Source organism: Mus musculus, chromosome 15, assembly GCF_000001635.26.
Source record: "Mus musculus strain C57BL/6J chromosome 15, GRCm38.p6 C57BL/6J".
Taxonomy (NCBI): Eukaryota; Metazoa; Chordata; class Mammalia; order Rodentia; family Muridae; genus Mus; species Mus musculus.
In genome coordinates, this window is record NC_000081.6 from 95,741,964 (window position 1) to 95,759,789 (window position 17,826).

Consider the following 17,826-nt stretch of genomic DNA (forward strand, 5'->3'; position numbering starts at 1 on the left):
AAGAAAGCAAATGATCCAACTCAAACTGAGAAACATGGATGGCGATCAGTCACTCCGACAAATAAAATCCCTGAACAAGCTAGAAAGTCAGCAAACGTAGACAATTATTCTATTAAAGAAACTATTCTATTTTTTGAGTAACTTAAAAATAAATAATAATTTCTTGATAAAAATAAATCTGTAATTCATGAACCTCCAATGAACCTAATGGACGAAAGTGGGAAGTCACAGACAAATCATAACGGGGACTAAAACGTAACTATTATAAAAGCTAAAGGGAGAATTATAGATGGTTGTAGGGGCTATTGATAACTCTATGTCCCCAGATTTTAATCTTAAGATAAACAACCTTGTCCAAAAACATAAATTCATAAGATTGACTTATCAACAAAAATCAGAGTAGATCACTAGCTACCACTTACCGAGAAATAAAATATTATCAAATCTATATCTTAAACATAAGACTCTGGAGGAATTTTTTCATCTTTTCCTATAAAATTTCAAGAAAAACAATCGAATCTATGTACGATGGGAGACGACTGGGGGACAGAGAATGAAGTTGGCTTTGTAGTTTTCCAAGTGACTTCACTATTCAGCATCATTCTTTTTCTCTGAGCCTACTGATCTGAGTCACAGTAGGTTAATAAAAAGCTCAGAAATAAAGCATTGCTGTGGTACTGTGGGAGAGTCCTTATAGTCAAGGGTTGAGCTCATTTTGTTCATCCAACTGCAGAAGAGAATATTAAATAGCTAACTGAAGGGGGTTCTCTAGAATAGCTTATGATATGAGGAAATCTTATGTTTTTCTAGCCAATATTATTAGCTTCATTGTTGGACACTGCACATCTTTATTATGCCAGTATAGCACTTCTCAACCTGAAACTCCAGCTTGTCTTGTGTTGTCTCTTGCCCGTCGATAGCCGGTAGCCTCCAGGAACCTGCTGGATGGGCTACCCACAGTCTAAAATGCCAAAGAAAAGGGTTATTGAAGCTTCGTTCACAGAGTTACACAATTTGAAACGTTAGTCATGATTTTGCTGTAGTTTGAGCAGTGTTTCCTCCCTAGTTAATTGGTTGCAGTTTAGTGGTTATCGTGATTGGATTGGGAGGACAGGATGTGGTGGTGGCTTGAAACTCCAAGCTTGGATATCTTTGGCCCATGGGGAGTGGCGCTATTAGGAGGTGTGGCCTTATTAGAATAGATGTGGCCTTGTTAGAGGAAGTGTGTCACCGTGTAGGTGGACTTTGAGATCTCCTAGTGCTTAAGCTCTGCCCAGTGTAGAAGAGACCCTCCTCCTGACTGCCTGCAGAAGACAGTCTCCTCCTGGCTGCCTTAGGCTCAAGATGTAGAACTCGCAACTGCTCTTCCAGCACCAAGTCTGCCTGGATGCTGCCATGCATCCCCACAATGATGATAATGGACCGAACCTCTGAAAGTAGAAGCCAGCCTCAGTTAAGTGTTTCCATCATCAGAGTTGCCTTGGTCATGATGTCTCTTTATAGCAATGAAACCCTAACAAAGACAGATGTTTAGCAGGTGATAAGAGCAATGGCAAGGAGCTGTTTACTTCTTCCATGGTGTGAGGATGTCTGATACCTTATATGACAATGTCATCCACGAAGAACAAACCCCCCCACCAGACGGACGCTGCAGTCTTCATCTTAGCTTCCCCAGACTCCAGAATAAGAACCTTAAGTTTCTGTTGTTTATAATCATCCCTTACAAGGCATTTTGTTTTGGCAGCACAAATGGAATGATGTATTTTCACAAAAATCCCATCACATTCTGATGACCACATTTTAAAAGTCATACAAACTGCTGGAAAGACATAGGTTAGTTCATCGCAAATGATGCTAAATTGATACCATGAACTTTTCAGTTAACTTTCACATTATTTGTGTTTTTTCCCTTAATTAAATAATTGTATCAGAAGGAACAAAGTCCTCCTTCTCCCCCCTTTCATATGAAGCAGCTGGCAACAAGCCCTTCTGCTTCTCCATTAAAACTGTGGTTCCTTCCTGTGTCCTTCCTATGACATTTTGCATATTTCTCATTATTTGCACATTATTAGGTTTACACAGCGTTTGCCTGTTACAGTCTGTTCTTGGCTATGTTTTCATTTGCTGTTTGTGTCCAAGTTCAATAAAACCAGTTGGAGGGGGCAGGGAGGTTCTCTTAAATAGAAACACTGTAATTGCAAGGCTGATTCTATGGAAAGGCAGGAGATTTGGAAGCGTCAGACTTAACTTGACTAAAGTGTGGCACTTATTGAATGGGTTTAGAAACAATTACTGATCAGATCCCTTGTATGGTGTATGTATACGTGTAGCAGTTTCCTCTTGATTGAAACACTCCATCTGGAGCAAGGCTCCGGAACACTTAGGATGCAAACAAATCCAACAAGGCCGGGGAAATAACAACTGACAAGTCCCAGGATGTTTCTAAAACTTACAAGGGCACAAAGCCCTTCTCCAAAGCTTTGTAAGCAGTAACAATTGCTGAAATGAGGAGAGTCTCTGACCTGTCCAGTGCTCTGCGAGCTGTCCAGAAGGCACCATGGATTCGATTTCATTAACCGTCACCCAGGCTAAAATGGACTTTTGGATGGTGCAGATGTCTTTAAGTCACACACGGTTCTCCGGCTCCTCATCCATACTCTTGTAAATAACCTCAGGAAACACATTGGTTCACCAAGCTGGACGTCGGTGGTCTGTCATTGGTTCTCCATCTGGCGGAGTAGCTACTAGTTCATGTTCCCACCAGAAAGGGCATAAAAATGCAGAGTAGCATCTTGTCAGTGTAGGGCTTGGAAGGTTATTCTTTTTCATAAGAAAATAAAAAAAAAATAACACCAAAAGTTTTATTGTGACCAAGAAGGAAAAAAGAAAATAAAATAAAGCACAAGGGAGTAATGTTTGATCCTCTTCCTTTGCCTGACCAGTGTCTTGGTAAAGCTATCCGTTGTGTAAAAAGTTCTGGAAGATGGAAGTCCAAGAACTGAGCACTTCCCCAAGAGTGAGCAATACCTTTCTGTTGTCTGCACATGTCGGCTACAGCACAAAAATTCATTCAGTAGCTAAAATACTTTCCCTCTCTTATCAGGGAGGGTAGGAGGGATGGGTGAAGGGAAAGAGGGCAGAAAACAACTATACTTGACCTGCTTTTTAAAAACTGCACCTAAATCCCCCAGTTCTCCACTTCCTCTGATCAGTAGTGGGACTCAAACTCCCTCCACTGGTCAGTCAGTCATCCATCCCCTGGGAATGAAAGCCCAATCTTTATTTGACTTTGGCAGCATCTACTTCAGAATGCTACTGCTCTCTAGTTGGCCTCCGACTAGGAGAATATAACCAGCTTTGCTTTTCCTTCCTGGTACCAATCCTTGCTCCTTCCAGAGAACCCTGACTGCCTCCCCAGCCCCTCTGTTCAGAGCAGCACTGCAGTCTCCTTCTCACTAGGGTGAAGTTGTCACAATGTTAATCTTTAGAGTAACAAGCTTACTCACTCCTAGCTGCTCTGAAAGGGGAATTGGGAGAGGGTGCAGTTTGCACAACCTCCTTTAAATATGCTGCAATTATCCTGGTAATTAGCTCCATTTGCCCATTTTATGCCTACTGGCTGGGATGTAACTGAAGCCCCACGGAAGGAGCTGCACTCCAGCGTGAGGATGCTCTGGTTCGTATTTCGGGCTGTTTGTTCTTCTCTGTCCAGAGGAAAATCTGGCCAAAAAGAGATGGCAAGGAATGGGGGACGAAGTCATCAATGAGACAATGGGTATTGGAAAGGGCAGAACTGAGAACGCAAGAGCAAAACAGCCACTCTCTTTATTTTGTTAAAGGGGAAGGAAAGAGAGCAGAGAGCAAAGCCAGGCCTTAACAAACCACCCCAGTGTCTGGCCCAGAGCCTGGTTCATTGCATTCAATAGATGTCAACTAGTAACACTACCAGCTCCTAGTGAGGAACGAAACCATTGAAACCACTGGACTGAACAAGCAGGTGGCTGAAACGGACGCATAAACACCCAGTCTCAGTCTCTCTCTCTCTCTCTCTCTCTCTCTCTCTCTCTCTCTCGTCATGATGATCATGTGTGCTTCCTACCCCATAAAGCAGGAGTATGCAGCAAGGGTGGCCCGAATCCCCTCTCCTATCTGCACATTCCTGGAGATTAAAGAAGGAAATTAACAAGGTCCGAGCTATGCCAGACTCCAAGCCAAGCACTTTAATGCATTGTTTCGTTTCACTGACCATGGCGCCAAGTGAAGAGATTGACTCAGAGAAAGTAAGCACCCAGGCGCTGTCCACCAGGGAGGGCTGAGATTTAAACTCAGACCCGCTTGCTGTACAGCCCACTCCTTAGACTGTCACCATGCAAAAAAGAATGGGGGGGGGGGATGCTCCATCTCCAGTAATTAATTCCATGCCAGGAAGAGAGCATCGCACATAATACAGTGAGTGCTACCTTACAAACAATCCCGCCTCACCCCACTCTTTCCTGGAGTTTCTCTGGTGTCATAGATACATGGGGACTTCCAGGATACCAACAACTTACGGATATCACTTTTTGTTCACCTCTGTTTTGGCAAAGAAGCAAGTTTTTAAAAGCCTCCTATTTCTCTCCCTCTGAATTTGAGGTCCTCTATTATTTTCTGCTGTCAAAACTCAGACAAACTCTATTATTTTATTAGGTCACTGGCTATGATTTATATGTCTCCTAGGCAGGGTGACTGCAGAAGGGGAGGGTGATAGGATGTATCTGGTCCAGCTCAGATTGAGCTCGCCCATTAAAGCTAGCCTGTGTGTCCTGCACTTGACAGGTACTAATGCGGCTCCTGCCTCCTGCAGAGCCCAGTGCATGCCCTGGAGAGCCAGCTCCAGGCGCATCACCACGGCAGCAGTTACATGTCCAGACATGCCAATCATTTTCATATCTGGGGCACAGAATGCTGTAACAACTCCCTTGTTGACGACCTTCCCAGATACCACCTAGGAAACTCACTCAAATGGCCAGCATGATCCTGAGCTGTCCTCTTAAACAATCAGAGGAGCCTGGCTCCCCCCAACACTTAGGTTCAGCCTGTTTCTAGGCAGGCAAGGATTACTTCTTACTAATCTCTCACTACACTGCTGCTGCTGCTGCTGCTGCTGCTGCTGTGGCACCTGCTTCTCCTCATCAGCCTTCATTTCATTATAACCCTACGGGGCCAGCGAGGTCTACACGTTGACCACTTGCTCTCCAGAACAGCTGTCTCCAGCTGCTCCATGGACAAACGTGGATGTTAAGAGACAGAATCATTGCTTTGTATTCATGGGGGGCGAGGGGAGTCACATTGCAGTATCAAGCAACCAAGAAACAGCGGTTTTACAAAACATGCCTATTCTCCATCCCTATCAAGTTGTGGCTCCTGTTGCAGATTAGCACGTTGTGTTCACTTTAAGATCCAGACTGATAGGGCCACCCAATGAGGTCAAGAAGCACGAAGCTGGTTCTTAGAGAACCTTCCTTATTCTATCAACAGGGCAAGTTGTATGGCCTCTCCAGATAGCAACACGTGGAAAGAGAAGTCTTCATCCAACGTTCAATCACCTATGAAAGGAAAGCGAAAGACAAGAACACAATCTATAATAATACAATCTGCGAGGGTCAAGCACGGCACTAGCTCCCCATTCACCACTGCCACCACAGGAGCTGACTCCAAGTGCCGAATGAGCCTGCAGAGGTCACTAATACTCCCACCCACATCTTTGTTAACCACTTTTTTTTTATTGTGTCCTCAGATCACCCTGCTCAAGAATGCGATCTAGTATCACCCTGCCCAATACACACATGAAGTACAATAGATTAAATTCAGTGTATGGTAAGTTAGATGTTGTGAGGTCTGTTGAGAAACACACATCAGTAAAAGCAGATAATGAATCTGGGTCCAGGCAAAAGGATGTGTTTTCGGTTAGGGGATGGGCTTTAAGGTCCTATGTTCAAGCTCCACCCAGTGTGAAAGACAGAGACTCCTCCTGGCTGTCTGCAGGAGATAGTCCTCTCCTGGCTGTGTAGGATCAAGATGTAGAACTCTTGGCTCCTCCTGCATCATGCCTGCCTGGATGCTGCCATGCTCCTCACATTGATGATAATGGACTGAACCTCTGAAACTGTAAGCCAGCCCCAATTAAATGTTGTCCTTTATAAGAGTTAACTTGGTCATGGTGTCTGTTCACAGGCATGGAACCCAAACTGAGACAGTAGGGGAAGGTGTTATGGTTTGCATATGAGATGTTCCCTGAAGCTCACATACTCAATCTCCAATTGGTAACCCTATCTGAGAAAGCCCTGAAGACTTTAACATGAGATCTCACTGGAGGAAATACAACATAGGGCACATCTTAACCCTGGCCCCATCTGGACCATTTCTCCATGTTTCGTGTCTATCATGAGATGAATAACCTTTGCCACACGCTCCAGCTATGTCCACGATGCTCTATCTCATCAAAGACCCAAAAACAATGCAGCTTGTATGTGCGGACTGAATCCTCTGAAACATAAGCTTAAATAAGTCCTTTCTTTCTGAAGTTGTTTCGTTGGGTACTTGGGTCACAGTGAAGCCGAAGTTACTAAAGCAGAAGGCTCCGTCGGTAAACATAAAAACTCACAAGCTGCATTTCTCTAAACAACTTTCCGTCAATAGAAAAGCTCACAAGGACCCCCCAAATACAAAGCCTAGAAGAGAAGGCCATCACAGGCTGACGCAGAGACTTCCCCCAAAGATCTGACCTTCTCCATCACACTGCAGGTCCCTCCTGCTTGTCTTCTGACACACTTCCAGTTCCCTGGAGCTTTGAAATGCAAGGATCCTAGGGAGATACAAAAGTCTAAGTTCCTCATCTCCAAGTTTAATGTCACACCATCCCATACAAGCTCAACGCCCATCTTATCCTAACGGGACTGCTCTTGCCATGATGGCTGACAGGCCCTCCTCTCTTGGTCACTGATGGAAAGAGATGGGGCCTCACATATATTCATCTTTCCGTCTTCACTTCTAAAACTGACAGGAACTTTTTCTCTGTATTTCTTTCACTGTCTTCTACATAAAGACTGACATGATAAATTTCCTCAGACCTCAGGATGAGGAAAGTACTCCTCTCCTGATGAATAGTGACATTTCCTCCTAATGGAGGGCGAAGAGCGGAGGATTCTGTCATGTTTCCCTCTTGGTGTGAGCCAGTAGGACACTCAGAGTTTGGCATAATGCTAAATTGCTGTGGTTTTCCTCAAATGTTTCCTTAATGTCCTTCTCTTCTCCTGGGTCTGTTCTGTGGTGTTTTTGTTGTTTTTGCATTTATTATTTGACTCCCTTATGAACGTAGGTACGTTATAAACGTGTACGACAATGTGACCTAAATATTTTCTTTTGATTTGGTTGACTGCTTCCTCTAGTTGTATTGACAGTATCAAAATAACCTATCAAAACAGAGATGTCATGCCAATTCATCATTTGACATCACTTTGGTAAGTAAATTAAACAAACTAAGTAATGTTTATCTCCCATTCAAAAAATAACAATACTCTGGATAATTGGTCACTGCCCGGATCTCTCAGTTCAGAGAATCCAAAGGTGAGTATGACAAAGAGTTGTCCTCAAGAAATGTACCACCTAGAGTTGAGATTTTACTTGTTTGCACTGTTCTTTCAGAACTTGCATTTAAGTACAGTTAAAAACTAGTTTGCCAAAGACTCATTCTGAGAGCAAACAAGTTTCTCTCTTAGTTCTATTATTCCACAACGGTAGATACACTCACAAAGAAAATCGATTCTGAGCACCCTACAAGTACAGGCTGTCTCCAAGATGTAGGTGTGCTTTTAAAATTGCTTCTACAAGAATGGATGAAGGCTTGCCAGAGCCTCTGACAAGCCACCAGGGTTGTGGGGGTTTTCCTTTGATCTATCCTACCCCTGTCAGCATCAAATATCTTTTAAGTGCCTGGAATCAATATTTGGCTGAAGAGAGGCTGAAGTTTATTCACCCAACGAGTCAAGCCACTCTTAAATATCAATCATAATTCCCAGCAAGTGTCGGCGCTTTCCAAGCCTGGTGCACAGCTTTACAGCATCGGCTGCGCTGCAAACGTCTGTGAGGTGTCTTAATACTTCCGGATTATAGATAGAACGACCCCCAGTGAATTTCGAATGTTGATACTCTCCGTTTTACTGACTCATCCCTAGTGTATCAGTCAATACTCCACGCTGGAGTATAACGTGCTAAACAAGACCGACGTGTTCTCTGCCCTCATGGACCTGAATCAATAGACAATACAAACAGTAAATGTGCCAGTCCAATCGGGACGAATATAAGCTAACAGCATTCGAAAAGCATCGGCCCAAAACATGCCATTCTGAAATAATCGGTTATCGAGGGTTAAACGATCTTGTAAAAGGTAGCAGATTCAATAAAGCATCGGCTTCGTCCTTTTTCTCCAACCCGAGATGATGAAATCCCCACATCTCCACGCGAGACCTGCCTTCCCTGCGGCGGAAGGAACGATAATTTCTCCTCACAAAGACAGGAAGTGGAGACCTACAGAGCTCTGAACAAGAAGAGCTCACTAAGATACTTGTTACGTTCGTTTAGTTCCCTGTGCGCCTTGGTTATTTCTCCAAGATGTCCTGTCTGTTCAATCCGGTATATATGCATTGAGTCTATACCGCTTTGGGCCCTTCCTTTCTTTATAAAGGCTCCCATGTCAAAGGAAACTTACATTAAATGCAATTTTTTTTAACTTCAGAGTTTTCTCTACTCTTTCTTATGTCAATCTGATTCCCAAACTAAGCTGTACCCCTGAGATAGGTAAAGTGTCCCCTCCCCTATAGAGCTCCCAAGGCCAAGGTTTGTGTCTGTTACTGTCACTGTGGTATCTTCAATGTACAGAATGGTGCTTAGCTAAACAAACAGAGGAACCACAGAGTACAGAGAACTACAGATGCATTCTGGGAACATCACCTACTCTTCAGGGCCGCGGAAGATAATCCCGATGAAGCAGCACTACATCTGATACATACGAGGTGCGCTGAAGAGGAGAGGGGAGGGGTCACACAGTGAGTGACAAGCTTCTCTTGAGGCCCAGATGCAACAAGCTCAGGTTTAAAAACTAGATCCAGTAGGACCAGGGACGACTAGAAGGGGGCGTGCTCAGCTGGCACTGCAAACTGGGTATCAGCCAGCCTAGGCAGGGCCCATCAAGTCAGCTAAGACTTTCTGTTTTACAGACAGTGGGAAACCACTGACATGTTTCCAGTTTGATGGCTGAGGTCATCAGGTTTGTCTTTTTAAAGGTCCCTTCTAGGCACAGAAGGAAGCCCTGGATCATAAAGAGCCCTGTGATCTCTCTGAAAACAGAAGGAAGCCTTGGATAGAATCGTGAAGAGTCGTGTGGCCCCTCAGAAAACTTCCCTGCTCGCTGCTCTTTTTACCCCTCCTGTGTGCTTACCATGCAATGTTCGGTCTCTAAGGTGCATTTCCGAAATCCAATCTCAACACTTGATCCCAAGGCAGGAAGGTTGCTGTGAGTTCAAGACCAGCCTAGGCCACATAGGAGACATTGCCTCCTCCAGAAGAGGAGCAAGAGAAAGGCTGAAGAGGTAGCACATTGGGAGAGGTCAAGTCTCTGGATGGGTTCAGTCCATAATAACACACAAAGTGACACACACTCATACACCCTCATACACATACTCTCACACACACCCAGGCACTCACACACACACTCACACATACTCACACACACACACCCAGGCACTCACACACACACACTCACACATACTCACACACACACCCAGGCACTCACACACACACTCACACATACTCACACACACACACCCAGGCACTCACACACACACACTCACACATACTCAAACACACACCCAGGCACTCACACTCACACATACTCACACATACTCACACACAGCCCCCCTCATTCCTCCCACACTCACATCACACACACACACAGGCACTCACGCGCACACACACACACATACTCACAGACAATCTCCCCTCACTCCCCCCCACACTCACATCACACACATACACACACACTCACACATATACTCACATACATTCTCCCTACATGCACACACACATACATACACATACACACGCATACATATACATATACCACACACATGCTCTCTCCCACACACATACACACACACACTCCCACACCATACACACACACACACACACACACACACACACACACCCCTCTCCTGCAAGCCCTGCCTCCTCCCTAGAGAATATCCTTCATATCTCTATGTTTTTCTCTACTTCTTGCTCTCTATCAGAAAATAAATCACACCCTTGACGTCACTTACAACACCATCTGTGGACCCATAACCTATTACCCAACATTTCTTTCTTTTCTCTGGTGATATAATCCCATAAGTCTGAAGTGCTGAGTGGAACCACCTGGGCCTCCAGAATCCAGAAGCCACTGAAGTTCAAAGAACAACCAGGATGTGCTCGCAGTCTTCATCCTCGGCCATTTCCTCATTCCAGACTGCCACTCTCCAACGCTCCCCATCCCTTCTGGTGGTTGGTTGGGAGCCTGCGGCTATGCCTTATCCCAGCACAGAAGTGCATTCCCCACAGGACAGTGCAAGACATAAGAGCATAGATTCCAGTGGAGAAAAGAGAAGCCTTGTGGGACTTCAAGTCTCTCTTTTCATTCCACCACCCCATGCCATTGCAGGGTCTTCTGTGGGCAATCGCCTCTATAGCTCTTTCATGGGTCCTACTTCTCTGGAGTCACTGCCAGTTCATGTGAGACTCTGGCTTTCACCCAGCCTCCCCATAGACCACAAACTCCTATGACAGTGTACAAGAAAGAGCTGACAATTGCACAGAATACCAACTGTCTCCACTGGGAGGAGAAACCCAGGCCCACGTCCCCTCCCACGCATACAGAATGGTTGCTTACACCTACACCGTGAGGACAGACCCACTCCCCCTTCTTACGCAGATGAGTCTCTAAGACTTGCTCAACTTCCCAAACCAAAAAGTCCACCAAAAATACTTCTTTTCGAGCTAAAAACCAAGCTTACTTTGAAAAACAATTATCTTACCCATCCCCTAACACAGACATAAGGAGAGCTCTGGAAATAGGAGGTGTTACTCACTCAGTACAAACACATTGAATGATACAGACCCACTGCATTTCTCAAAATCCTCAACCTCTGAACACGTGAGAGTGGCAGGAGGCACCTGGAATGCTACCCCCCAGTGACGCTTCACAGCAGACTCTTTCTTCAGAGTTTATATTTTACCTTCTAACATCATGTAAGTTTGTCTTTCAGAAGATGATATATACACCCCTGTGGGAAGCCGCCCTCACATTTGCCATTATAAGATGGCACTGACAGCTGTGTTCTAAGTGGTAAACATAATCTGCACACGTGCAGGGGCAGTTTTCCCGCCATGTGTTCTGCCTTTCTCGTGATGACAACTGAGCCGATGGGCTGCAGCCAATCAGGGAGTAATACGTCCTAGGCGGAGGATAATTCTCCTTAAAAGGGACGGGGTTTTGCCATTCTTTCTCTTGTTTTCTCATTCTTGCTCTCTTGCTTTCTTGTTCTTGTTCTTTTTCTCTCTCTTGCACTCTTGCTCTCTTGCTCTCTGGCTCCTGAAGATGTAAGCAATAAAGCTTTGCTGCAGAAGATTCCGGTTTGCTGCGTTCTTCCTGGCCGGTCGTGAACGCGCGTAAGAGTTGGTGCCGAACGCGGGTAAGACACCCCCTTGGCTCTCTCAAATTCTTGGCTGCTTTTTCTTTCACTGTTGGTATGTGTGTGTGCATGTTATTTTCAGTTCTTCATCTAGAGTCGAGGCCTCCTGAACTTTCCCTTCCATGTCAGCGCATCGATCGTTCATATCATCCTTATTTAGTCACATTTAGGCAGCCATGTTGTGGGTCTTTTCACGTGTGTAGCCTCTCTGATATTTCTCGGAGACCACCAGGGCTGCATACTGAAATAGTCTCTCCAAAGAGCTACAAAACAAAACATGTAGGACTATATTAGATTATACAAAATAATGCATTGTGCAGTGTCTGCACTAAACGCTTACAATGCTTGCGATGCCTCCCATTAATAATTATTTAAGCATCTCCTACCATGATGCACAAAACATATTATACATTTTCAATAAAAACATGCATGAATGAATTGATCACCGTCGGGTCGGATCCCACCCACTCATCGCATCATTTGAATGTTCTTCATCGTGTTCTTAAGAATTGCCTGTTATTGACTTGGCTCAATACTTATTGAATGTCTCTTGCATTAAGAAGTGAGCTCCTTCTTGAGTTCTTTATATATATTGGATATTAGTCCCCTGTCTGATTTGGGATAGGTAAAGATCCTTTCCCATTCTGTTGGTGGTCTTTTTGTCTTATTGACAGTGTCTTTTGCCTTGCAGAAGCTTTGCAAGTTTATGAGGTCCCATTTATCGATTCTCGATCTTACAGCACAAGCCATTGCTGTTCTATTCAGGAATTTTTCCCCTGTACCCATATCTTCGAGGCTTTTCCCTACTTTCTCCTCTATAAGTTTCAGTGTCTCTGGTTTTATGTGGAGATCCTTAATCCACTTAGATTTGACCTTAGTACAAGGAGATAGAACTGGATCAATTCGAAATCTTCTACATGATAACCGCCAGTTGTGCCAGCACCATTTGTTGAAAATGCTGTCTTTTTTCCATTGGATGGTTTTAGCTCCCTTGTCAAAGATCAAGTGACCATAGGTGTGTGGGTTCATCTCTGGGTCTTTAATTCTGTTCCATTGGTCTACTTGTCTGTCATTATACCAGTACCATGCAGTTTTTATCACAATTGCTCTGTAGTACATCTTTAGGTCGGGCATGGTGATTCCACCAGAGGTTCTTTTATCCTTGAGAAGAGTTTTTGCTATCCTAGGTTTTTTGTTATTCCAGATGAATCTGCTGATTGCCCTTTCTAATTCGTTGAAGAATTGAGTTGGAATTTTGATGGGGATTGCATTGAATCTGTAGATTGCTTTTGGCAAGATAGCCATTTTTACTATATTGATCCTGCCGATCCATGAGCATGGGAGATCTTTCCATCTTCTGAGATCTTCTTTAACTCAAGAAGGTAGACTCCATAAAATCAAATAACCCCATTAAAGAAGGTAGACTCCATAAAATCAAATAACCCCATTAAAAAATGGGGCTCAGAACTGAACAAAGATTTCTCACCCGAGGAATACCAAATGGCAGAGAACCACCTGAAAAAATGTTCAACATCTTTAATCATCAGGGAAATGCAAATCAAAACAACCCTGAGATTCCACCTCACACCAGTCAGAATGGCTAAGATGAAAAATTCAGGTGACAGCAGATGCTGGCGAAGATGTGGAGAAAGGGGAACACTCCTCCATTGTGGGTGGGATTGCAAGCTTGTACAACCACTCTGGAAATCAGTCTGGCGGTTCCTCAGAAAATTGGACATAGTACTACCGGAGGATCCCGCAATACCTCTCCTGGGCATATATCCAGAAGATGCCCCAACCGATAAGAAGGACACATGCGCCACTATGTTCATAGCAGCCTTATTTATAATAGCCAGAAGCTGGAAAGAACCCAGATGCCCCTCAACAGAGGAATGGATACAGAAAATGTGGTACATTTACACAATGGAGTACTACTCAGCTATTAAAAAGAATGAATTTATGAAATTCCTAGCCAAATGGATGGACCTGGAGGGCATCATCCTGAGTGAGGTAACCCAATCACAAAGGAACTCTCACAATATGTACTCACTGATAAGTGGATATTAGCCCAGAAACTTAGGATACCCAAGATATAAGATACAATTTGCTAAACACATTAAACTCAAGAGAACGAAGACCAAAGTGTGGACACTTTGCCCCTTCTTAGAATAGGAAACAAAACACCCATGGAAGGAGTTACAGAGACAAAATTTGGAGCTCTGACGAAAGGATGGACCATCTAGTGATTGCCATATCCAGAGATCCATCCCATGATCAGCTTCCAAATGCTGACACCATTGTATACACTAGCAAGATTTTGCTGAAAGGACCCAGATATAGCTGTCTCTTGTGAGACTATGCCAGGGCCTAGCAAACACAGAAGTGGATGCTCACAGTCAGCTATTGAATGGACCACAGGGCCCCCAATGGAGGAACTAGAGAAAGCACCCAAGGAACTAAAGGGAACTGCAACCCTATAGGTGGAACAACAATATGAACTAAGCAGTACCCCGGAGCTCTTGTCTCTAGCTGCATATGTATCAAAAGATGGCCTAGTCGGCCATCACTGGAAAGAGAGGCCCATTGGACTTGCAAACTTTATATGCCCCAGTACAGGGGAATGCCAGGGCCAAAAAGGGGGAGTGGGTGGGTAGGGGTATGGGAGGGGGGGGTATGGGGGACTTTTGGTATAGCATTGGAAATGTAAATGAGCTAAATACCTAATAAAAAATGGAGAAAAAAAAAAGAAGTGAGCTCCATCATGTCAGGGGCAATGTCCGTTGCCTTTACATGCTACACCATCATGACTAGCACATGCCTGACATGATCTCTCACATGCTACACCATCATGACTAGCACATGCCTAACATGATCTCTCACATGCTACACCATCATGACTAGCACACGCCTGACATAAGGGACACGGAAATAAACAGTGTGAGTCCTTCATATTGTCTTGGTTGTGGCAGAATGAAAACGTGTTTACACACTCTTTACCTTATATCAAATGATGTCAATAAAGCCATTACATTTAAGGGCCCCCTAGCAATGCTGGTTTGTTTTGTGGGCAATTTTCTTGTCTGTCTAAAACCCAGCCTGCTTCTCATAGTCTTGTCCTTGTGATATGGCTAAATGTGGCACTAGTCTGAAATGACAGCCAACAATCCATCTTTCTCTTGTTATATCTCTCACAATAACATTTGACAAATTGAATTGTGGTCCCCAAATGTAAACAAAACTATCAAAAGAAATTGGGCATGCCAGAATTTTGTTCTTCACATTAAGGGAATTCTGAAATTGAAATCTTGCTAAGGGAAGGGTGGCTTGAGAATATTAACAGAATCCTAGGTTGAAGGAGCAGGAATAGAGGATCCCAACTAAAACCTAAAAAGCAAATTGACTTTCGATCTCACACATGCAAAGTTCTGTGACTCAGGAAGGCAGGCCTCAGAGTCGGCAGCCCGAGTGGTTGGGAATGGTCAGAACCGAGTTTCTGCACTATAGAGCAGGCTCTTCCTCGGACTTCTAAGGCATCTGCTAAGGGCTAACAAACAGCTTGAAGGCTGGAACGGTGCCTGGATCGCCCTCAGCTACAACAGCTGTGTAAGCAACCGACTCAGCAACCGTCAGAGCAGCTGCGAGGAGCAGCAGAGAGTGGGCCTCACAGCTTCCCAACAGTGTGTTTGATAGTATCTGAGGCCTCTTCTTCCAGCAGTAGCAACAAGGCTAGGAAACCCAGATGTAATCATACTTCCTTTCACAGAAGACCCATAGTGATGGGCCCAAAACGCTGTGTTTCTACACCTGGTTGATGGCAAACCAGACTGAGTCTCAAGTGCTCTTTGCACACAGTGGCTAGACTCTCTTAAGAAATGTCTGTTAAGAGCTTCTTCACTTGACACTCTTGTAGCAAAAGAGTTAGGTCCCAATATATGACCTGTTCCTGAGATGTGCCCCCCTCAACCCAGCTAGGGGCTTATACTATAAATGATTTCATTATACGGTAGTATAAAAATTAGAGAAATAAGAGAAAAATAAATTGTCATTCGATTAAAAATACTTGAAAGAAGCCAGAGAGATGGCTCAGTGATTAAGAACACTGGCTACTCTTTCAGAGAACTGAGGTTCAATTCTTAGTGCCCACGTGGTGGCACGTAGCAGTCTGTAACTCCAGGCTGAGTGGGTGCAGTTTCTTCTTCTGGCCCCATTGGGTACTGCACACAGATAATGCACATGCATACATGGATGAAAAACACCTATACATATAAGAAAAATGGGGGGAAAAAACCCTAGCTAGTTATCCTCAGGGGAAATGCTCATCTGAAAAAAAAAAAAACAAAAAACTAGATTCCTAATAGTGTCCTACACACTGGACTCAATTTCTTGTCTGCTGACTTCGCTTGGGGTAATACCAACATATCCTTGGGTAATACTTTTTGCTTGTTTTCTTGTTAACCTGAGACTAGAGAAAGTGTGTATCTAGGTTACAGGGTGAGGACTGTGAAGAAATGCTGCTGGCATCTGTGTTAACTGCGCAGTGAAAGCTCTGTGGTGTGGGAGGAGGTAAAGAGAGGACACAGACCAGCCTGGTGCCATCAGTTAGCTACCTCACTTACCCTAGAACGAGGCAGGGCTCTGCATGCTGCCTCTCATAAACACCCCCTCATGCTTAGTACAATTCAGGAAGGGATGAGAACCGGAAAACCAGCATCGAGTCTATTGGCCATATTTCAGAGGTCCAGCCAATGAGAACTTAGAGTCTAAAACAGGTCTCTCCAATTAGTAATTTTCACATCAAATCCTTACAAATGTGTGAGCGTCCACTGATACTTCAGCAATCTAAGATATCAATCATCTTTTAAAAAAAATGAATTATAGCCAGATGGTGGGGGCACACTCCTTTTTAAGCCCAGTAAATGGGAGGCAGGGGCAGGTAGATGTCTGAAGTCAAGGCTGCCCTGGTCTACAGAGCAAGTTCTAGGACAGCCAGGACTACCCAGAGAAAGCCTGTCTGAAAAACAAGAAACAAAACAAAACAAAATTATATGATAGTAGAACTATGCTGAAAAATCCGGTAAATATGGGTATCATGTCTGAGACAGTGAGAACAACACACAGAACATGAGAAGCGCATGAGACGATACCACAACAGAGCACACTCTGAACTGAAAGCATGGGCCTCAAATCCACGCTGAAATTGTCGTTACAGCCCTAAGGGGGCCAGATCAAAATCACATGTGCCCTTTATCAGACTCTCCTGTGGGGTAATTCTACGAAAGAAGAACATATGTGCATATATATAATATATGCGCATACCAATGCATACAGATGTAAACATATATACAGTACAGAATACATACCATACCAAACTGTGAGACAGCATCTGTGTCTTAAGTTACCCAGCTTAGGACATCCCTAGAGAGCTCAGGTACACTTCTGGAGATAGTTGTGTGAATGCCATGTGTCGTAAAATGGATAACACCCAGGAGCGTTTTGGCATGGTATGGAGGCCGGTGAGTAGATCTGATTGCTCAGTAGGATCCTTACCTTTTAACCCAGCCAACCTGCATGTCTCACGCCTAGGGAAGCCAGGAGTGGCCATACGAGTTAGTCTAGACCAATCAAAAGCAGCTGTCAACTCCTTTTTGCCCTTTGCTCTGCACCCTTCCTGTGAGAATTCAGACCTGAAGGACTGAGCTTAAGGCACAGGTGACCTTGGAGATGGATGCTGAACAGAGCAAGGACCACACTAGGAGGAGCTTCAGGAACTCTGTGAACAGTTGTCACCTTAGCACCGATCTCTCCACATCCAGACGTTGAGAAGAAAATTATTCTTTTTCTTGTTGACGTCATTGTTTGGGGAGGCTTGGAACTTCTCACTGCTAAATCTAATCTTAAATAACATGTGCATACAGAGTGACCAAACAGAGCATTTTAGCTATAGACCAGGAGAAAGTGCAGAAGAAATGTTCAAAGGGATGGGAGAAAACCAGGAGAAAATAATATTATAAACACAGTTGTTGTTTATAAATTATTCAGCCTTGGTTATTTTGTTATAGAAGCACAA

At 44.2% G+C, this 17,826-nt stretch overlaps 1 long non-coding RNA gene across 1 annotated transcript; it reads right to left on the reverse strand.

Annotated features, from left to right (window-relative positions):
- Positions 1 to 5,283: 5,283 nt before the first annotated feature.
- On the reverse strand, positions 5,284 to 9,628 carry Gm6961 (predicted gene 6961). Its single transcript, NR_131148.1, has 3 exons — positions 9,476 to 9,628; positions 6,765 to 6,844; positions 5,284 to 5,585 (listed from the first exon to the last, which is right to left on the reverse strand). It is a non-coding gene; the product is annotated as a predicted gene 6961 (long non-coding RNA).
- Between the last annotated feature and the right edge of the window lie 8,198 nt (positions 9,629 to 17,826).